A 23,390-nucleotide genomic window follows, 5' to 3' on the forward strand; every position below is an offset into this window, starting at 1 on the left:
GGGAAAGAGGAAGGATTTACGATGGAAATAATTTCCGGAACGCTCTCCAGAGTTTATTCGGCAACCGTGCTGTTAATGGCTGGCATATCGTAAAATCTTCGCGCGCATTCTTTTCTTCTTCTCGCGGTTCATTGACTTCATTTACGAGGATCCTACGTTTTCGACCTCTCGCTGGATCATTTGCAATTATTCGCACAAGTCGCTTTAGAAATAATTAAACCTTCGTAAAAAATCAACAACCACCAAAGATATTTACAAAATACTTATTTGTTAGCAATCGTTCATATTTCAAATATATATTTCTAATCAAACATGAAATTATAAAAATTGGATTTTATTGTGAAAAAAGAAATAATTCGGCGAACTATATCGTTTCTTCATTCGTTAACAATCTCGCACGCGAGAAAATGTTTAGACAAGCAACACGCATCTTATCTCGAAAATCGCCGATAGGCGAAATGAGCGATTTCGAATCGGTTCGCTCCACACCCCGTTGTTCCGCGCCGCTTTTTCTGCGACCGATAATAAGCGGTCGCTTTAAATTGGCCGATCATTTCAGGTGAGTCTGCCTACGCGGACCTAGTAGTTAACATCCACCTCCGTCCGGTTATTATCCCGCGGGACGCGGCCACCTCCTGCATCCCCTTTTCTTCTGTAGTCGTTTTCCGTTCCGCATCTCATCGAGAAGGATACCCACCGGCGGGCAAGTAGGAATATAACGAGGCCATTCGAAAATATGTTGCTTATTAGCTGTCACTTTCGGAAATAGATTCAAGGCGGCATTAAAAAAATATTATTTGTTACAATCTTGTTCGGAACGTCCGATTTGTCCGAACGATTAATAATGTCATTCTCGAATGATATAGTTGATAAAATGAATTGTGTACATGTGATATTCGCCAGTTTGCTCTATCGATGTATGTATATATATATAATGTATGTATTTATTTATTGTAAAATAATTTAAAGTGTCAAGAATTACATATTTTATCGAATGTTTGCGTTTACTATTCTTCCTTTTTCATGTTTTACAAATTTTTAAAATCTCTTACGTGTTCTTTAATTTGATAATCCCAAGTTTGCTTCGTCACAAACTATCTGAAGAATATATATATATATATATTAAGATTTTACTTTTGCCACTAAGTAAAAAGTTTAGGAGCATAATGTGAAGACAGAAGTTTATGTGTAAGTGCACGCGATTTCATAGCGATCTAAAAGACAGATGACCATCAAAGTCAAAAACATTTTACGTACGCTTTTCCAATACGTGACGTCTCCATTTTTCTATCGTTTCTCGTTACCTTGTCGTTTGCGTTTACGGAAAAGAAGAAGAACCAGAGACGAGAATGTAACGAGCCGTGTCTCGTTCGATTCCTCAGACATTTCAAGCCACTTATTACGCGCAGTCTCTCGTTCCGTAGATAGCGAGCAAGATTTCCTTCTTGTTTCCCTTCCACACCTCTTCTCCTCCATTATGTCCCTTTACATCTCTCCCACGATGGGTGTGCTCTCATCCTGCTATTTTATCCGCCGTCTTGTACTCGACGCGCCTTTACACGCAGCTGCAATTGTAGAAAAGAAACTTCCACCGCGTCGCATCTTTTTCTTTCGCGCAAGATTGTATCTCAGAACGAACTGCGGCTTCATGTCGAAGGGTGTTATGCGTTTACACGAGTGATGAAAGAAGTTTTCGTGAAGTGAAAATCTCTCGGTGCTTTATGTATCTTGGAGAGAGACTCTTTCGGAGAGAGCGGCGAGCTCTTGCAACACGACTGTGACTTATTTACGTGTAACAACGATAAAAATATTAACTGCATAATTGTTTATAATTTGTTATTTGTTAGAGATCCTTGAATCGCTAAAGTGATTTATAATTAACGCATATTTTTTCTAATATAAGTAATTTTATTTAAAAAAATCAACAAATGATTTTTTTTAAGGCAAGTTTTCAAGATATTTCGAGCTTTCCCTTTATTAAGAAATTTTTTTGCACAACTAGATAATTTGCAAACAAAGACACTGCGTCTGTTTTATTTATCTCGATCATACCTTCCGGCTAGTTAGATCTGTGTTTACTCAAATCTTCTCTCTCTCCGCATCACCGGTGCGCATATCCCATTAGCTGTGGTAACTAGCGCGAGGAACGACTGGTCCACTTGACCTTATCCGCTGGGTTCAACGCTTTCCATACTATCAGGAACATCCTTTTCAAAACGTCGCGTCTACAAATTGGCGTAAAGTGCTTGAGCGACAATAACGTCCTTCTTTCTGTCTCCGTTTCTTCTTGCTCTCTCTCGTCTGTCTTCTTCAAACTCTTCTCTTCGTCTCGTCGCGGCTCAATCCGCCGTGGGTGGTGGATGATTCAACCGCGAGTACTGTTACGTTTTGTGAAGAACGAAGCTTTGTTCTTCAGGTAGTTTGTAACGAGGCAAAGTAGGAATTGATCCGATCAACTGATCGGATTAGAGGACGCATACGAGATCTTAAAAATTATTAAAACATGAAAAAGAAAGAATAGTAAATGTATACATTTGATAGGATGTGTAATCCTTTACATTCTTTGAATCATGTTGCGATAAATAGACGCATACATTTTTTTAAATTAGTGGCTCTTCCTGTTTTGCATAAAATTCATTAAAGATGATGTATGACGGCAATTACGTAATAATGTCGAGAGCGCATCAGATCCCGGTTCTCTCTTATGGTATTGACCTTTCCATGCGCGCACGTGCTTCCATGGGACTTAAAATAGACGAAGTTGAGTGGCGACAAATAAAATCGGCTACGCGTGCACAAGAACGAGGTTAAGTCGACCCTTCAATAAGTTCCTGGAAAATCTAGGATGATTAATTTCACAGTGGCTTCGTGTCATCGTTAATCATTCTTCAATTTGAGCACGTCAAGTAAAGATTGTATACGAGCGTTTCCAAAATACTTTCGTATCGAAAAGATATGAGATCCGAATTATAATTAATTATCCAGATTAATAATCGTTGAAGTTGGAAAAAAATGTTTCCTCCAAAACGAAGAAACAAAAATTATATCTTTTAAAGGTATCAGAAATTATATATAAATTACAAACATTTCTCTAGCCCTTTCTACCGAGATATCCTCTAGGATAGATGAAAGTGACTTACATCTCGTTCCAACGACAACGAATAGATAATAAAAGTTGTTCGGACCTTCAGTACAGAATAATAGACTGTTAACGAAGTCGCGCGCGCTCGCGCTTATATTTACATTGCTGATCGCGCCAGCCACTGGATCGAGGCGGTGACCGTAGCCACGTCGATTCCCGACAGCTGTGTCGACATGCACCGCAAACATGAGCTTTCCGTGTGAGATGCACCACAGCACAGTCTGGACGGGAGGCAAGCAGAGGAGCGAAAAACGCGACATCGCGGCTTTCCTTTACTTTCTACCGATCTCGCGCTTTTGTCAACGTATTTCCTTCGCTCTTCATACTCGTCATCAATTAGATAAAGAAAAATGTCGAAATTTTGTATTTTTCGGTCAAAAATTTCTAAAAATAAGTTAAGAACGTAGTGTAATAATAGTAATAAGTTAAGATGCGTAGTATTTGACGTGATAACACTTGCCCTCAGTTTTTCAGCTTAAAATTTTCTTTGCTTCGCATTTATATGAACTCATTGAATTTCCAGTTATTTGAATTTGGCATTCTATTTTTGATAACCTAATTAATTATCTAATTAAATTTAATAAGTTTTTAATACAAGAGATAATATTTTGTTCGCATTTGTTCGCAGTAACAATAATTTCGTTTCTAATCGAAGTTATATAAAAATATAGCATTTTGAAAAAAACTGTACTGATACACAACTCTAAAAAAAAATTGTTATATATCTTGATCTCGAATTGTAGATAGTGATTTTTCTCTTGTTCGTACATTGTAAAAAATTTGCTTGAATAATAAGTATAATTCTATAAAATCTTTTTTACAATGTAAAAGATGAGATTGAAAGGACGAGTCAGTGATAATCTAATTAGATAAAGAAAAATGTCGAAATTTTGTATTTTTCGGTCAAAAATTTCTAAAAATAAGTTAAGAACGTAGTGTAATAATAGTAATAAGTTAAGATGCGTAGTATTTGACGTGATAACACTTGCCCTCAGTTTTTCAGCTTAAAATTTTCTTTGCTTCGCATTTATATGAACTCATTGAATTTCCAGTTATTTGAATTTGGCATTCTATTTTTGATAACCTAATTAATTATCTAATTAAATTTAATAAGTTTTTAATACAAGAGATAATATTTTGTTCGCATTTGTTCGCAGTAACAATAATTTCGTTTCTAATCGAAGTTATATAAAAATATAGCATTTTGAAAAAAACTGTACTGATACACAACTCTAAAAAAAAATTGTTATATATCTTGATCTCGAATTGTAGATAGTGATTTTTCTCTTGTTCGTACATTGTAAAAAATTTGCTTGAATAATAAGTATAATTCTATAAAATCTTTTTTACAATGTAAAAGATGAGATTGAAAGGACGAGTCAGTGATAATCTCGTTGTCACGTAACTACGACGATGCATTGAGTACACACGGAATTTCTTGCGATTCTACTCCCCTTGATTGAGTCACCGATGTACATGATCCAAGACCCGATCTAAATAAGAGTCGTATTACGCACGGTCGTTTCTATGTTTATGTCATCATTGTTTTTATGCCGTATTAGACATCGATCGGTTTAAACGTCACATCTCATTCGACATTTGTTCGTGTTTCTGAACGTTTCCTGCGTAAATTTTCGACCACGATGAATGCGATCAATCGTCTTTAACGATCTTCGCGACTATTCTCTAACATGCACTGTCACGCACATGACCCAGATTTATTCGCGGTCGTTTCCCTTTTGCTTGGACGCTCGCCGTGAAATATTTCGAAATAAATCATTATTCATGTTTCATTTCCAGTAATTTTTTCCGCAAGAATAGAATTGTACATTTCTTACATCACTTGCCCTAAAAGTTGCACACATAGAGAAAAGAGAAAAAGAGAGAGAGAGAGAGAGAATTCGGTCACGCGTTTCCATTTCTTTAGAACTATAAAAAATCTCAAGGATTTCCACAAAATTCAGCTTTTCACACAATATTGTTTTAAAGATGGTGTTCGAGGATATGACGCTAATTTTCATCATTGTCGCTTGGTCGACATTCTTTAATCCCGTGGATTTCCTCCAGGGAATCGAGCCCGCTCCTCTTATTTTCTTCGAATTACTACGATGAGTGAACATAATTCTCCCTCTCGTTATTTTTCTTGATAGAAATGAACGGGAGAGACTTTTAATATACCAAAGAAGAATCGATAAACACGAAGATTAGCAAAATTTAAGGAAGGCGAATAATTAGCGAGTGCACTTTTTCTATTATCTTCAACCAAGCTCCAAAATGAAAACATCACAGTGAAGAGAACACGTTGAGAAAATGCAAAGGGAGGATTAAAAGGACGATGAGCTAGGCAAAAGAATGAAGGAGACGAGAGACGAGACAAGAGAAAGAATAAGAATTGATTTATTCATTTAAGGAGGAGGGAGAGGCAGATAAGAACTGATAGAGTGACGAGGACGGAGAATACAAGCAGCGAGAAAAGAGAGGGACAAAAAGAAAGAGAGAGAGAGAGGGGCTGCAGTGCAATGAGTGTGAAGAGAAGGAAGGTAGTCGGAGTGCGTGAGCGCGAGAAATGCGTATGTGAGGGACACACGGTAGCTTCTCGTAGCAAAGACAGTCGCTGCCCCGCCGCAAGGCTGCTCGCATCGTGCCGGAAGAAGAGTCCGCCCACACATCCCCTACGTGCGTGCCCCTTTTTTGCGTCGCGTGTGCCCCCTCTTCTTCCGCATTCGAATATCGATTTACATCGTGTGATCGCGTTGAAAAAAAATGTGTGCCTTCTTTATTCGTTTTTTTTATACAAGACCAGTGTTCCTGTTGCGTGCCTCCGTGAACGAACGAACGATTTAACGTGAAGATAATAGCTTGATGCTTATACTGGAGTAGGTGAAAGGTAGTTGGCGAAAATCGATGTTGAATTATTCATACGAATCTAGATTTTTGGTTGCATTCTACGAAAATCGACATATAATATAAATTTATTTATATTGGTAAATAATTTGCAGCTTTTAAGGAAACTTGTAGAATCTGAATCGGCTAAATGTGACTCGAGAGAGTCCAAGTTTTTAATTGCCCGAGTTTTACCGCCGAATGAATTTTCACGCTTCGAATATCTCTTGCAGTCAATAACAGTCGTCAAAGATCGTGATTAGGCAAAAGTTTTGGTACGGCGTCGAATTTTACCGAAACGCAAGCAAACGGCTGACGAAAGAAACGTCGGGAAAATTAATGGGATATCCGCGGAGTTAAAAGTACGGCGTGGCCAAGAGAGTCGCGTGATTGGTGTAAACGTTTGTAGTTGTTGGAGTTCCACGAGTTCTCGCTCCAAAAATAATCGTAGTATTTTTACCATCGCTTTATGTTAACTTTGCCGCCGTGAGCGAGCGCTCGGCACAAAGTGGCGTTAATTTGGGCGCCATAACATCGTCATAACACGGAGCCATGTCAATTCGAAAGAGAGATCTAATAAACTGCATTCGATCGATGATGCTTTCGTATCTCGAATCGATGATCGTATTCGTGCTTTTATTTCATCGTGATGAATCACAGAGATTTTTTGCCTGTGGTGTCTATCGACACTACAAGACATAAACATAATTTGACCTCACAGACGCAAAAGCGCCAATCACTTTGACGTTTTTACCAGTAGTGCATCGTCAGCAATTGATGCGCGTGAATCGTGAAGAGAATCGTCATTTATTCTTCGCGTCATTTTTATTTCACGCATTGTGCGTCATAGACACATCATAGATAATCAGAAAATTATACCCTACATCATTCGTGTATTTCCATAGTAAATTACAACTTATATATTTTAATAGATATAAAAAATCGATTCGAGGATGATCGTTATTAAAATTTCAATAGACATTTTTTTTAAACAACTATAAACTGATAAAAGAATATCTGTGCTATTATAAAATAATGTGGGTAAGGATGGGACACCCCGTATAATTGCGGCTTTCGAGCCAGCGCTTCTAATTACGTTTTCCTGCTGCGACCTGCCCTATCTGCGGTTTCATCGTTCCTTTAGGCGTGCGACCTTTCGTAGCCGCGTTACGTCGACAATGTCGCGTACACCCACGAGCTTCTGTGGCATCACAATTCCCGTCTTAAAGTCCGATCGTGTCTTGCTGCTGCCGCTTTCGACATTGCGACTTGTAAGCGACTAACGGGAATTCGAGGCACGGTCGGATCTTGGCGTGATCGTTGAATCGATTCGACTTTGGTTGAATGAAACGCGATTTACCACAATTGTCGCGCGCGCTCGTCTTTCCGTACTCCTTGTCCATCTCTAATCAACGTTGTATCCCATACGCTTTTATCGGTCTAGACAGAAATCCACATCGTGATCGTTATTTAAACGAATGATTCATTACGGGCGATTTAATAATCGCTCCAGCTTAATGACCGGGCCGAGTGTCGGGTAACGTCTAATTCCGGCTAATGGCCGAATGAAAAAAATAAAACCGACGAGGTCGCTTTCCAAATTGATTATTTTACCGCGGGTTCCTGATTATTCTTATCTAGACATTCGCTGACGCGTGAGCGAGAGATAAAAAAAAAAAAAAACGCCCGCGCGTTTTTCCCAAGCTCCTTGCTCGGAGGCAAAATGCGCTGGAACATCGCCGCGGGCGGTTACAATTATTGGCACTTCTCCGACGTGCAAACTTGGAACCGTGGAGCCGGAGCATCTCGCTCAGAGATGCCCGAGGGAAATAACGAGACTTGCGCTCCGACTAACACGCTAACGTCTCGTCTCATCTTTCGGCTTTCGCGACGCGCGTTTCTTCCCGGCTGCTCTTTACAATCGAGCCGAAACGCGATGCTGCCCCGACCATTCACATACATGACATAGTCGCGATAATCAAACCGACGACGCTTTCCAAATTGATTATTTTACCGCGGGTTCCTGATTATTCTTATCTAGACATTCGCTGACGCGTGAGCGAGAGATAAAAAAAAAAAAAACGCCCGCGCGTTTTTCCCAAGCTCCTTGCTCGGAGGCAAAATGCGCTGGAACATCGCCGCGGGCGGTTACAATTATTGGCACTTCTCCGACGTGCAAACTTGGAACCGTGGAGCCGGAGCATCTCGCTCAGAGATGCCCGAGGGAAATAACGAGACTTGCGCTCCGACTAACACGCTAACGTCTCGTCTCATCTTTCGGCTTTCGCGACGCGCGTTTCTTCCCGGCTGCTCTTTACAATCGAGCCGAAACGCGATGCTGCCCCGACCATTCACATACATGACATAGTCGCGATAATCGATATCTCATCTTTCCATCATGCCCAGTCAATTTGATTAATATCTGGGATTGGAACGCGTATAATTATACTATAATTATCCCGAATCTATACCGCGGAAGGAAGGCATGCCGTATAATTATTATCAGATATTCCATTTGGCAGCCTATTTAGAATTTTGCTCCCGATTTTTCAAGTTTATTCCTTTTATTTTGTTCAATTTATTTACTCGACGCGCGGAAATTCTATCGCGAAAATCTATCGGAAACACTCGGCTATCAGTTTTATCTTTTCTACGCCGCGCTGAAACGTACCAGGAAGCGTTGGAAAAGGCAATTTTTTTTTTTTTCTCCGATTAACAATGCGATGTTGGGTCAAGAGTAGTCGACGAGCAAATTGACCAAGTGGGGTAATCGCGCTGTTAGACGCGTTCGATCGGTTGCTGCTGTTGCAGGTGAATGAATCCCGGCTCTCACGTTCTCTCCTCTTTAGTCTGTCCATCGACCCTAACTAGCTATTTATATACACGAGTCGTCCGCGTCTGTGATCGTGCCACTGGCGGTATCTACGCTTAGGACGTACATACACGCACTTTTGCGTGTGCACGCGCATCGTTGCTGGCTGCTGCCGTCGCCGCAACCGCCGCGATATACGAGCATTTGTATGGTGTCGAGTCGCTCTCGTCCTGTGTGCGCGTCTCTCTCCTGCTTATATTATATCGCGCTCAATTATAAGCACTGTAGATATCAATGTTCGCGCGAGAGAATATGAATATATAAATTGCTGCCCATAAGAAAGCCGCAACTTTTTTTTTTTTTTTTTCATCACTTTCGAACGAACGTGGACGTTTGTATCGGTGACGTCCACTCGAAGGACACGAATATTGTTATCGCGGACGTGAAAATATGGATGTTACACGGCTTTTCGCAACGTCACGTCACGTGATCTTTCATTTAACGGTCGCACATTTTCCATGCAAGATAAAAATGTTTTATCTTTTCTATAAATTAATTAATATAATTAATAAATTAAGATAATTCTACAATTGTATAATTTCTCGCACTCGATTATAGATGTGAATCATAATTATTCAAGCTCCTACGTCACATATTTTAACATACCTTTAAACATGGATGAAATATTATACTTTTAGAAGTGCAGCTCTTTTATTACATTACTACAAAAATGTAAGCTTGGCTCGATCTATAAATATCTTTGCCTAACATCACGTGAATTGAATATCAAGTTTGTTAAGTGCCGGTGGACGCGCTTCTTTCCGGGCGGAAATAGGAACGATGCCTGGCTGCGTTCAAACTCGTTTGTCATTACATTGTTCGTCGGTCGCTCGTTCGTTTCGAGCTACATGGCTGTATCTTTCCCGTGTGTCCTAGCTTTATGCGTTCAGACACGCAACGGGGCGCACCGAAGAGTGCATGATATTATCGATATTATATACGAGAGAGAAGAGAGAAAAAGAGCGGGGAAGGGTGAGGGGGAGAGGGAAGAGAAAGAGGTCATATGTCGTACGTCACGCGTATCGTTCTCACGCGAACCCGATGTAACTGACGTTTCTAATAACGAGTCCTGTTTGACTTATTCCGTAGAAATGGCGAACTTTGATCGATTATGGCAATCGCGGAAATTATGCAATCCTTGACGATATTAATCGATTGCATCGTCTCGTATCGCAGGTAAAAGAGCAATAGGCGTGTGCCTGTAGTTAAGTAATATCAGAAACGTTCGAATACGCGTTTGATTTGTATTTCGACGTTTAATATAGGTAAGATGTAGGACCGACTGCGCGTCTCTTCGCGGAGTTTCGCTACTCCCTTTTCCGCGTTCTATATCTGTAGAGAAAAGGAGCAATCGTATCATCGCCGGGGCGAAGAACGGGCTTGGGAAACGTGGATTTTATGGAGCAACCGCCGCGATATAAACGCGAAATTGCGCGGGCTCGCTGGTTAGAAGCGCGTAATGATCGATTCTCTCCTCTCCTCTTTGCTTTTCGAGTCCTTCCTCGAGTTCCTCCATTTCTCATTTCCCGCAGTAGTTTCGATGTCCCGTCGCTGATTGTTATTACACGCTATCGTGCAATTCGATCGCTCGAGAATTTATCGAAATCTTATTAGACACGGTGAATTGATGCGAGATTCCGTTGGCATTAAAGAGACAATGCGTTTTCGGAGATGATTCCGCCTCTTTCACGATTTTTAATTCAGTTGCAGTCAACCTAGACCTCCCCCCGTCCTCAGATTAGAGTGCGCAATATGTGCGCTTGCGGGTATTATAGCAGTGCACGTCGAATGGAAGTGGAATTTAAACTATAATCTCTGTGTCCCGCGTCTCCCTTTTCTCCGTTCTAAATTCGTCTGTTGCAAAAAGGAGCAAGCGCGCCGCGCGATGCGCCGCATAACGTGGATTTAATTCGCGCGGAGAGTAGTAAACGCGACTGATTACTAAACTGCTGTCGTGGCCGAGCTCGATATGTATCGCGCGCGCGGAAAAAAAAAGATCTAATTATTTATTCCCCCGCTTATGCGGAAAAATTCGTGCTCTCTAAGCGAGAGCAAGATTCCGTTCCAGGATTCCGTTCCGGCTTTGATGCGAGTTATTTTCGTGCGAAATTACAGTATCTGGTCAATGTTGATAAAAGAAAGAAAAAAGAGAAACGTCTTTTTTACACGGACTGCAACAGCTTTATCCGAGACTTAGCTGGTCGTACATAGGACGACTTAGCGTCTTCTTTGATGTTGGCTATTTTCGTTCCGACTCTTGCGCGACACGTTGCGAGATGCTTCTTCCATTAGTCTGGATGCGTTTATCTATGAGACGCAGGATTATAAAGTACATTGGAGTGCACGTATACAGGATGTAGATCTAACTCTCTCTCTCTCTCTCTCTCTCTTCGCTTTTTCTCTACATTTGCCACTCCACTGTTATCCTCGTCTTCCCGAGACGGATGCAATCGGCAACAGCCATAAACCAAGAGTAAAAAAACGGCGCGGGAATTAGTACGTAAACGGTTAACTAAGTTACTGCGCGACGTGGGAAGAAGCGTTCGTATATATACTCATAATTATTTTAATTGGGAAATACGGTGCGAGAGAAATAAAAGAGATCTACTTTAATATGCTGTCGGGATAATCTGGTTTTCTCGGAGAGAGCTCAAGTATTGGACAGTCACAAACCGGTAATTAAAATGTAAAAAGATATTTCCGCGAAAATGAACGATTAACGAATACGCGTCGCGTAGAATTTAATTACCTCAGACGTCTTAACGGATGGAGCAGAGCATTCTCTTTATCCGGTATATAAATCGGATATAAAAGTCCGTGCACACATAATTACATGTAATTCCACTCAGTCTCGTCGCATCAAAGAGAATTTAATATTTCTTCTAATTCTAACATGTGGAATCTATATTCCTCGTGTGAATCTCACATCTCACCTTAAAAACTGAAGAACACCGGTAGCTTGTTTTCGGATATAAATAAAGCTCGCGCGTGCGGGTGAAATGAGGAATTCCAGTACATTTCGGAATTAATTATAATTATTTAGATACGAGAGACGGTCGTTACGTTACGTCACATACTCACACGGGGAAGCGTATCTCGTGTCTGTGTTACGTGAACGCGTGGGCGATGTAATTTACCGGGACGAGATACTCGATCGAGCAGCGGCGAAAATTCATGGCACGTGACGCGCGAAAAGAGAGAGAGTCGCGTGAGAGTCACGTGCGTGTCGTGCATCGTGCATTTCGAGGGTGCAATCAACGAGACTGCAACGATGCTACCGACTCATTGTCGAGTACGTTCGTATCTTCGGTCGTATATAAGCGCGGTTCGATGAACTTGGAGATACTTTTGTCCGCGGACAGTTGATTTATCGCGCGCTCCTCGCGCTTGATCTTATTTTTTCGGCACGGACGCGGACGCCGAGAACAACGAGCCGCTTCTCTTGACGCGACGCAGAGGCGTGTTATCGGTCACGGGACGCGCGGACAAGCTCTCTCTTTTGCGATTTACGCGCGGAATTCCTTGTGGTTTATTTCGATTCACGAAAAAACGACAATATATGACGCGGTCGAATAAACCTACAATATTAAACGTAAAGTGGAATGACGTTATACATGATCTTAGTTTTTTTTTTTTTTTTGTGCACAAGAACGAGGTTAAGTCGACCCTTCAATAAGTTCCTGGAAAATCTAGGATGATTAATTTCACAGTGGCTTCGTGTCATCGTTAATCATTCTTCAATTTGAGCACGTCAAGTAAAGATTGTATACGAGCGTTTCCAAAATACTTTCGTATCGAAAAGATATGAGATCCGAATTATAATTAATTATCCAGATTAATAATCGTTGAAGTTGGAAAAAAATGTTTCCTCCAAAACGAAGAAACAAAAATTATATCTTTTAAAGGTATCAGAAATTATATATAAATTACAAACATTTCTCTAGCCCTTTCTACCGAGATATCCTCTAGGATAGATGAAAGTGACTTACATCTCGTTCCAACGACAACGAATAGATAATAAAAGTTGTTCGGACCTTCAGTACAGAATAATAGACTGTTAACGAAGTCGCGCGCGCTCGCGCTTATATTTACATTGCTGATCGCGCCAGCCACTGGATCGAGGCGGTGACCGTAGCCACGTCGATTCCCGACAGCTGTGTCGACATGCACCGCAAACATGAGCTTTCCGTGTGAGATGCACCACAGCACAGTCTGGACGGGAGGCAAGCAGAGGAGCGAAAAACGCGACATCGCGGCTTTCCTTTACTTTCTACCGATCTCGCGCTTTTGTCAACGTATTTCCTTCGCTCTTCATACTCGTCATCAATTAGATAAAGAAAAATGTCGAAATTTTGTATTTTTCGGTCAAAAATTTCTAAAAATAAGTTAAGAACGTAGTGTAATAATAGTAATAAGTTAAGATGCGTAGTATTTGACGTGATAACACTTGCCCTCAGTTTTTCAGCTTAAAATTTTCTTTGCTTCGCATTTATATGAACTCATTGAATTTCCAGTTATTTGAATTTGGCATTCTATTTTTGATAACCTAATTAATTATCTAATTAAATTTAATAAGTTTTTAATACAAGAGATAATATTTTGTTCGCATTTGTTCGCAGTAACAATAATTTCGTTTCTAATCGAAGTTATATAAAAATATAGCATTTTGAAAAAAACTGTACTGATACACAACTCTAAAAAAAAATTGTTATATATCTTGATCTCGAATTGTAGATAGTGATTTTTCTCTTGTTCGTACATTGTAAAAAATTTGCTTGAATAATAAGTATAATTCTATAAAATCTTTTTTACAATGTAAAAGATGAGATTGAAAGGACGAGTCAGTGATAATCTCGTTGTCACGTAACTACGACGATGCATTGAGTACACACGGAATTTCTTGCGATTCTACTCCCCTTGATTGAGTCACCGATGTACATGATCCAAGACCCGATCTAAATAAGAGTCGTATTACGCACGGTCGTTTCTATGTTTATGTCATCATTGTTTTTATGCCGTATTAGACATCGATCGGTTTAAACGTCACATCTCATTCGACATTTGTTCGTGTTTCTGAACGTTTCCTGCGTAAATTTTCGACCACGATGAATGCGATCAATCGTCTTTAACGATCTTCGCGACTATTCTCTAACATGCACTGTCACGCACATGACCCAGATTTATTCGCGGTCGTTTCCCTTTTGCTTGGACGCTCGCCGTGAAATATTTCGAAATAAATCATTATTCATGTTTCATTTCCAGTAATTTTTTCCGCAAGAATAGAATTGTACATTTCTTACATCACTTGCCCTAAAAGTTGCACACATAGAGAAAAGAGAAAAAGAGAGAGAGAGAGAGAGAATTCGGTCACGCGTTTCCATTTCTTTAGAACTATAAAAAATCTCAAGGATTTCCACAAAATTCAGCTTTTCACACAATATTGTTTTAAAGATGGTGTTCGAGGATATGACGCTAATTTTCATCATTGTCGCTTGGTCGACATTCTTTAATCCCGTGGATTTCCTCCAGGGAATCGAGCCCGCTCCTCTTATTTTCTTCGAATTACTACGATGAGTGAACATAATTCTCCCTCTCGTTATTTTTCTTGATAGAAATGAACGGGAGAGACTTTTAATATACCAAAGAAGAATCGATAAACACGAAGATTAGCAAAATTTAAGGAAGGCGAATAATTAGCGAGTGCACTTTTTCTATTATCTTCAACCAAGCTCCAAAATGAAAACATCACAGTGAAGAGAACACGTTGAGAAAATGCAAAGGGAGGATTAAAAGGACGATGAGCTAGGCAAAAGAATGAAGGAGACGAGAGACGAGACAAGAGAAAGAATAAGAATTGATTTATTCATTTAAGGAGGAGGGAGAGGCAGATAAGAACTGATAGAGTGACGAGGACGGAGAATACAAGCAGCGAGAAAAGAGAGGGACAAAAAGAAAGAGAGAGAGAGAGGGGCTGCAGTGCAATGAGTGTGAAGAGAAGGAAGGTAGTCGGAGTGCGTGAGCGCGAGAAATGCGTATGTGAGGGACACACGGTAGCTTCTCGTAGCAAAGACAGTCGCTGCCCCGCCGCAAGGCTGCTCGCATCGTGCCGGAAGAAGAGTCCGCCCACACATCCCCTACGTGCGTGCCCCTTTTTTGCGTCGCGTGTGCCCCCTCTTCTTCCGCATTCGAATATCGATTTACATCGTGTGATCGCGTTGAAAAAAAATGTGTGCCTTCTTTATTCGTTTTTTTTATACAAGACCAGTGTTCCTGTTGCGTGCCTCCGTGAACGAACGAACGATTTAACGTGAAGATAATAGCTTGATGCTTATACTGGAGTAGGTGAAAGGTAGTTGGCGAAAATCGATGTTGAATTATTCATACGAATCTAGATTTTTGGTTGCATTCTACGAAAATCGACATATAATATAAATTTATTTATATTGGTAAATAATTTGCAGCTTTTAAGGAAACTTGTAGAATCTGAATCGGCTAAATGTGACTCGAGAGAGTCCAAGTTTTTAATTGCCCGAGTTTTACCGCCGAATGAATTTTCACGCTTCGAATATCTCTTGCAGTCAATAACAGTCGTCAAAGATCGTGATTAGGCAAAAGTTTTGGTACGGCGTCGAATTTTACCGAAACGCAAGCAAACGGCTGACGAAAGAAACGTCGGGAAAATTAATGGGATATCCGCGGAGTTAAAAGTACGGCGTGGCCAAGAGAGTCGCGTGATTGGTGTAAACGTTTGTAGTTGTTGGAGTTCCACGAGTTCTCGCTCCAAAAATAATCGTAGTATTTTTACCATCGCTTTATGTTAACTTTGCCGCCGTGAGCGAGCGCTCGGCACAAAGTGGCGTTAATTTGGGCGCCATAACATCGTCATAACACGGAGCCATGTCAATTCGAAAGAGAGATCTAATAAACTGCATTCGATCGATGATGCTTTCGTATCTCGAATCGATGATCGTATTCGTGCTTTTATTTCATCGTGATGAATCACAGAGATTTTTTGCCTGTGGTGTCTATCGACACTACAAGACATAAACATAATTTGACCTCACAGACGCAAAAGCGCCAATCACTTTGACGTTTTTACCAGTAGTGCATCGTCAGCAATTGATGCGCGTGAATCGTGAAGAGAATCGTCATTTATTCTTCGCGTCATTTTTATTTCACGCATTGTGCGTCATAGACACATCATAGATAATCAGAAAATTATACCCTACATCATTCGTGTATTTCCATAGTAAATTACAACTTATATATTTTAATAGATATAAAAAATCGATTCGAGGATGATCGTTATTAAAATTTCAATAGACATTTTTTTTAAACAACTATAAACTGATAAAAGAATATCTGTGCTATTATAAAATAATGTGGGTAAGGATGGGACACCCCGTATAATTGCGGCTTTCGAGCCAGCGCTTCTAATTACGTTTTCCTGCTGCGACCTGCCCTATCTGCGGTTTCATCGTTCCTTTAGGCGTGCGACCTTTCGTAGCCGCGTTACGTCGACAATGTCGCGTACACCCACGAGCTTCTGTGGCATCACAATTCCCGTCTTAAAGTCCGATCGTGTCTTGCTGCTGCCGCTTTCGACATTGCGACTTGTAAGCGACTAACGGGAATTCGAGGCACGGTCGGATCTTGGCGTGATCGTTGAATCGATTCGACTTTGGTTGAATGAAACGCGATTTACCACAATTGTCGCGCGCGCTCGTCTTTCCGTACTCCTTGTCCATCTCTAATCAACGTTGTATCCCATACGCTTTTATCGGTCTAGACAGAAATCCACATCGTGATCGTTATTTAAACGAATGATTCATTACGGGCGATTTAATAATCGCTCCAGCTTAATGACCGGGCCGAGTGTCGGGTAACGTCTAATTCCGGCTAATGGCCGAATGAAAAAAATAAAACCGACGAGGTCGCTTTCCAAATTGATTATTTTACCGCGGGTTCCTGATTATTCTTATCTAGACATTCGCTGACGCGTGAGCGAGAGATAAAAAAAAAAAAAAACGCCCGCGCGTTTTTCCCAAGCTCCTTGCTCGGAGGCAAAATGCGCTGGAACATCGCCGCGGGCGGTTACAATTATTGGCACTTCTCCGACGTGCAAACTTGGAACCGTGGAGCCGGAGCATCTCGCTCAGAGATGCCCGAGGGAAATAACGAGACTTGCGCTCCGACTAACACGCTAACGTCTCGTCTCATCTTTCGGCTTTCGCGACGCGCGTTTCTTCCCGGCTGCTCTTTACAATCGAGCCGAAACGCGATGCTGCCCCGACCATTCACATACATGACATAGTCGCGATAATCGATATCTCATCTTTCCATCATGCCCAGTCAATTTGATTAATATCTGGGATTGGAACGCGTATAATTATACTATAATTATCCCGAATCTATACCGCGGAAGGAAGGCATGCCGTATAATTATTATCAGATATTCCATTTGGCAGCCTATTTAGAATTTTGCTCCCGATTTTTCAAGTTTATTCCTTTTATTTTGTTCAATTTATTTACTCGACGCGCGGAAATTCTATCGCGAAAATCTATCGGAAACACTCGGCTATCAGTTTTATCTTTTCTACGCCGCGCTGAAACGTACCAGGAAGCGTTGGAAAAGGCAATTTTTTTTTTTTTCTCCGATTAACAATGCGATGTTGGGTCAAGAGTAGTCGACGAGCAAATTGACCAAGTGGGGTAATCGCGCTGTTAGACGCGTTCGATCGGTTGCTGCTGTTGCAGGTGAATGAATCCCGGCTCTCACGTTCTCTCCTCTTTAGTCTGTCCATCGACCCTAACTAGCTATTTATATACACGAGTCGTCCGCGTCTGTGATCGTGCCACTGGCGGTATCTACGCTTAGGACGTACATACACGCACTTTTGCGTGTGCACGCGCATCGTTGCTGGCTGCTGCCGTCGCCGCAACCGCCGCGATATACGAGCATTTGTATGGTGTCGAGTCGCTCTCGTCCTGTGTGCGCGTCTCTCTCCTGCTTATATTATATCGCGCTCAATTATAAGCACTGTAGATATCAATGTTCGCGCGAGAGAATATGAATATATAAATTGCTGCCCATAAGAAAGCCGCAACTTTTTTTTTTTTTTTTTCATCACTTTCGAACGAACGTGGACGATTGTATCGGTGACGTCCACTCGAAGGACACGAATATTGTTATCGCGGACGTGAAAATATGGATGTTACACGGCTTTTCGCAACGTCACGTCACGTGATCTTTCATTTAACGGTCGCACATTTTCCATGCAAGATAAAAATGTTTTATCTTTTCTATAAATTAATTAATATAATTAATAAATTAAGATAATTCTACAATTGTATAATTTCTCGCACTCGATTATAGATGTGAATCATAATTATTCAAGCTCCTACGTCACATATTTTAACATACCTTTAAACATGGATGAAATATTATACTTTTAGAAGTGCAGCTCTTTTATTACATTACTACAAAAATGTAAGCTTGGCTCGATCTATAAATATCTTTGCCTAACATCACGTGAATTGAATATCAAGTTTGTTAAGTGCCGGTGGACGCGCTTCTTTCCGGGCGGAAATAGGAACGATGCCTGGCTGCGTTCAAACTCGTTTGTCATTACATTGTTCGTCGGTCGCTCGTTCGTTTCGAGCTACATGGCTGTATCTTTCCCGTGTGTCCTAGCTTTATGCGTTCAGACACGCAACGGGGCGCACCGAAGAGTGCATGATATTATCGATATTATATACGAGAGAGAAGAGAGAAAAAGAGCGGGGAAGGGTGAGGGGGAGAGGGAAGAGAAAGAGGTCATATGTCGTACGTCACGCGTATCGTTCTCACGCGAACCCGATGTAACTGACGTTTCTAATAACGAGTCCTGTTTGACTTATTCCGTAGAAATGGCGAACTTTGATCGATTATGGCAATCGCGGAAATTATGCAATCCTTGACGATATTAATCGATTGCATCGTCTCGTATCGCAGGTAAAAGAGCAATAGGCGTGTGCCTGTAGTTAAGTAATATCAGAAACGTTCGAATACGCGTTTGATTTGTATTTCGACGTTTAATATAGGTAAGATGTAGGACCGACTGCGCGTCTCTTCGCGGAGTTTCGCTACTCCCTTTTCCGCGTTCTATATCTGTAGAGAAAAGGAGCAATCGTATCATCGCCGGGGCGAAGAACGGGCTTGGGAAACGTGGATTTTATGGAGCAACCGCCGCGATATAAACGCGAAATTGCGCGGGCTCGCTGGTTAGAAGCGCGTAATGATCGATTCTCTCCTCTCCTCTTTGCTTTTCGAGTCCTTCCTCGAGTTCCTCCATTTCTCATTTCCCGCAGTAGTTTCGATGTCCCGTCGCTGATTGTTATTACACGCTATCGTGCAATTCGATCGCTCGAGAATTTATCGAAATCTTATTAGACACGGTGAATTGATGCGAGATTCCGTTGGCATTAAAGAGACAATGCGTTTTCGGAGATGATTCCGCCTCTTTCACGATTTTTAATTCAGTTGCAGTCAACCTAGACCTCCCCCCGTCCTCAGATTAGAGTGCGCAATATGTGCGCTTGCGGGTATTATAGCAGTGCACGTCGAATGGAAGTGGAATTTAAACTATAATCTCTGTGTCCCGCGTCTCCCTTTTCTCCGTTCTAAATTCGTCTGTTGCAAAAAGGAGCAAGCGCGCCGCGCGATGCGCCGCATAACGTGGATTTAATTCGCGCGGAGAGTAGTAAACGCGACTGATTACTAAACTGCTGTCGTGGCCGAGCTCGATATGTATCGCGCGCGCGGAAAAAAAAAGATCTAATTATTTATTCCCCCGCTTATGCGGAAAAATTCGTGCTCTCTAAGCGAGAGCAAGATTCCGTTCCAGGATTCCGTTCCGGCTTTGATGCGAGTTATTTTCGTGCGAAATTACAGTATCTGGTCAATGTTGATAAAAGAAAGAAAAAAGAGAAACGTCTTTTTTACACGGACTGCAACAGCTTTATCCGAGACTTAGCTGGTCGTACATAGGACGACTTAGCGTCTTCTTTGATGTTGGCTATTTTCGTTCCGACTCTTGCGCGACACGTTGCGAGATGCTTCTTCCATTAGTCTGGATGCGTTTATCTATGAGACGCAGGATTATAAAGTACATTGGAGTGCACGTATACAGGATGTAGATCTAACTCTCTCTCTCTCTCTCTCTCTCTTCGCTTTTTCCCTACATTTGCCACTCCACTGTTATCCTCGTCTTCCCGAGACGGATGCAATCGGCAACAGCCATAAACCAAGAGTAAAAAAACGGCGCGGGAATTAGTACGTAAACGGTTAACTAAGTTACTGCGCGACGTGGGAAGAAGCGTTCGTATATATACTCATAATTATTTTAATTGGGAAATACGGTGCGAGAGAAATAAAAGAGATCTACTTTAATATGCTGTCGGGATAATCTGGTTTTCTCGGAGAGAGCTCAAGTATTGGACAGTCACAAACCGGTAATTAAAATGTAAAAAGATATTTCCGCGAAAATGAACGATTAACGAATACGCGTCGCGTAGAATTTAATTACCTCAGACGTCTTAACGGATGGAGCAGAGCATTCTCTTTATCCGGTATATAAATCGGATATAAAAGTCCGTGCACACATAATTACATGTAATTCCACTCAGTCTCGTCGCATCAAAGAGAATTTAATATTTCTTCTAATTCTAACATGTGGAATCTATATTCCTCGTGTGAATCTCACATCTCACCTTAAAAACTGAAGAACACCGGTAGCTTGTTTTCGGATATAAATAAAGCTCGCGCGTGCGGGTGAAATGAGGAATTCCAGTACATTTCGGAATTAATTATAATTATTTAGATACGAGAGACGGTCGTTACGTTACGTCACATACTCACACGGGGAAGCGTATCTCGTGTCTGTGTTACGTGAACGCGTGGGCGATGTAATTTACCGGGACGAGATACTCGATCGAGCAGCGGCGAAAATTCATGGCACGTGACGCGCGAAAAGAGAGAGAGTCGCGTGAGAGTCACGTGCGTGTCGTGCATCGTGCATTTCGAGGGTGCAATCAACGAGACTGCAACGATGCTACCGACTCATTGTCGAGTACGTTCGTATCTTCGGTCGTATATAAGCGCGGTTCGATGAACTTGGAGATACTTTTGTCCGCGGACAGTTGATTTATCGCGCGCTCCTCGCGCTTGATCTTATTTTTTCGGCACGGACGCGGACGCCGAGAACAACGAGCCGCTTCTCTTGACGCGACGCAGAGGCGTGTTATCGGTCACGGGACGCGCGGACAAGCTCTCTCTTTTGCGATTTACGCGCGGAATTCCTTGTGGTTTATTTCGATTCACGAAAAAACGACAATATATGACGCGGTCGAATAAACCTACAATATTAAACGTAAAGTGGAATGACGTTATACATGATCTTAGTTTTTTTTTTTTTTTTTTTTTTTATATCATTGTTTTTTAAATTTTTAATATTATTGGTGCTCCGAAGCTTCAACAGGTAGCGACTTCGGCGACGTCCTTGTGCGAATAATTTATGAGTCTGGATGCTTTTAGCGCTATTTGTACAAGCGCAACCAAGTGGCGCGATGAACCCCCGCATCAGAATTTTACGGGTTGAATTCGCGATGCGTTTTCGAACTCATTGTCAGATTAAATTTATTCACGAGATACCCTTAGTTTTTTTTTTTTTTTTTTTTTTTACATACATGTGCTTATTAAATTTTAATCATATTTAATTTACGCGAGTAATCGAACGATAAAGTATATTTATTTATCGCTTACCGTTGACATTTTATTGCCTGCTTGGATGATTGTTAATGCGCACACGGAATTAGAGAAGTGAACTATGATTCGAGTAGCTGTACATGTACATGTATGAAATTCCTCATTTCATTTATTCAGACGATTCTACAGATTTCTCGACATGCTTTTTTCTCCTACAGAACACGACATAAATACGACACGGCGATGAGAGAGCATTAAAATTCCAGCTCCCTTTCCGGAGTATCGTCGTGCGCGAGTCGAAGTTTGCATGAGTTACGCAATCGATTGATAATCGTCGCGTTAATCATCGCATTACTTATCAGATAAATCCGCTCGATAAATGACGCAGCTTTATCGCGTCGAATAAATTGGCCGCGCATCACTCGTAAATTCTTGACGTTTTCATATACACATTCATATGAGCATTATCGCGCACAAACGGCATAGTTAATTGCCCGAATGAAATTTATCACGCTCTAAACTTTCGACGAGAAATTAACGACGTTGCGACGAAACGCGATTCAGGCACCGCGCAACGAACGAAACATCTAGAGAAATTCATTCGCCAATTAGCAATTTATATTAAACAGCCACTACACTTCGGGCGCAGTGACTTTTCCCCAGACTTGATATTCATATTGCGTAAACTCCACCGTCATATCGTGCATCATCCGCAGTGTTCCTCATCTCTCGCGAGAGAGATTTCTCCTCGATCTACTCTTGACGACTTCGCAGAATTATTTATATTCGTTGTTACACGTAGTTATATTAAATTATTATTTTATCTGATGTTGTAAAAAGCATATCAGTTTTATGTAGCCTCCACAGATATTCCTTTAAAATTACACGGAACGAATTAGTATCATTTCTGATAAAATTTCGAATCGATTTGGAAGAAACAATTCATCGAACGTAATTTGAAAAAAAAAAAAAAAAAAAAACTTGAGTGTATTTCAGTAAATATTACATCGTGATTAAATGTTTCCTCGACTATGTTATAGTGCATATTAATACGGTTTGCGAGGCAATAATCAGCGCTCCAACGACTGACGGGAAAGGCTTTAGTGATAAGTCGTGCGATAAACCGACAAATGGCTCGAGAGAGTGTAAAATTGTCGCGGACATTGTCACGATAAACCGGATGGCGTGCTCGCAGCCATGCTTGTTCTCGGTATACTTGACGGAAGTTCAAGGACGTTGTTGCGCGGGAAATTATAGAAAAACTCGGACCACGATAAAGTGTGGTAGATACGAAAAATCACGCAAACCAACGCTTAACATGCTACGGAATTACGCATGGTTTATTTTAAAGAATTATTATGAAAGCATATCGTAAAATGCATGCAAAACAGAAAAATTTTGTAAAAGTAAAATTAAAATCTCATTGAAGAGAAAAGCTCACAAATTTTTTAAATAAAATTTTTATTAGAAAAGATAGCGTAAAGATGAGAATATTTATTTTATATTTTTTAAATAAAATTATATGTATAAAAGTATTCGGACAAGAAGTTGTCTAACTAAATTTTTCTAAGTCTTTAATTATACGTAACACATATATTGCACACATTTTACTTGATTCAGTTAGATTTTTCAGATGTTGTTGGTCGCGCGTTATTTTCCTCCTTCTTAGAGAATTCGCAGCTTCGGTCGAGCAAACGGTCCACAACGATGACACGAGGGTGAACCGCAGATCGATAACTCGATATTCG

The 23,390-nt window shown here is 41.0% G+C and overlaps 1 protein-coding gene across 2 annotated transcripts in view; it reads left to right on the forward strand.

Moving 5' to 3' along the window:
• LOC115241532 (focal adhesion kinase 1) overlaps positions 1-23,390 on the forward strand; it is a 62,163-nt gene that overhangs the window by 8,019 nt on the left and 30,754 nt on the right. The window contains exon 1 of one of the 2 annotated variants that reach the window (XM_029817302.1): positions 14,842-15,246. The exons of the other annotated variant lie outside the window; for it this stretch is intronic. The gene's annotated coding sequence lies outside the window, so the exon portion shown is untranslated. Of the gene's footprint in view, positions 1-14,841; positions 15,247-23,390 lie in introns of those variants that run through there. 2 annotated transcript variants of the gene reach the window in all.

This window comes from Formica exsecta, unplaced genomic scaffold (genome assembly GCF_003651465.1).
Source record: "Formica exsecta isolate Colony F162 unplaced genomic scaffold, ASM365146v1 scaffold500, whole genome shotgun sequence".
Lineage (NCBI taxonomy): Eukaryota > Metazoa > Arthropoda > Insecta > Hymenoptera > Formicidae > Formica > Formica exsecta.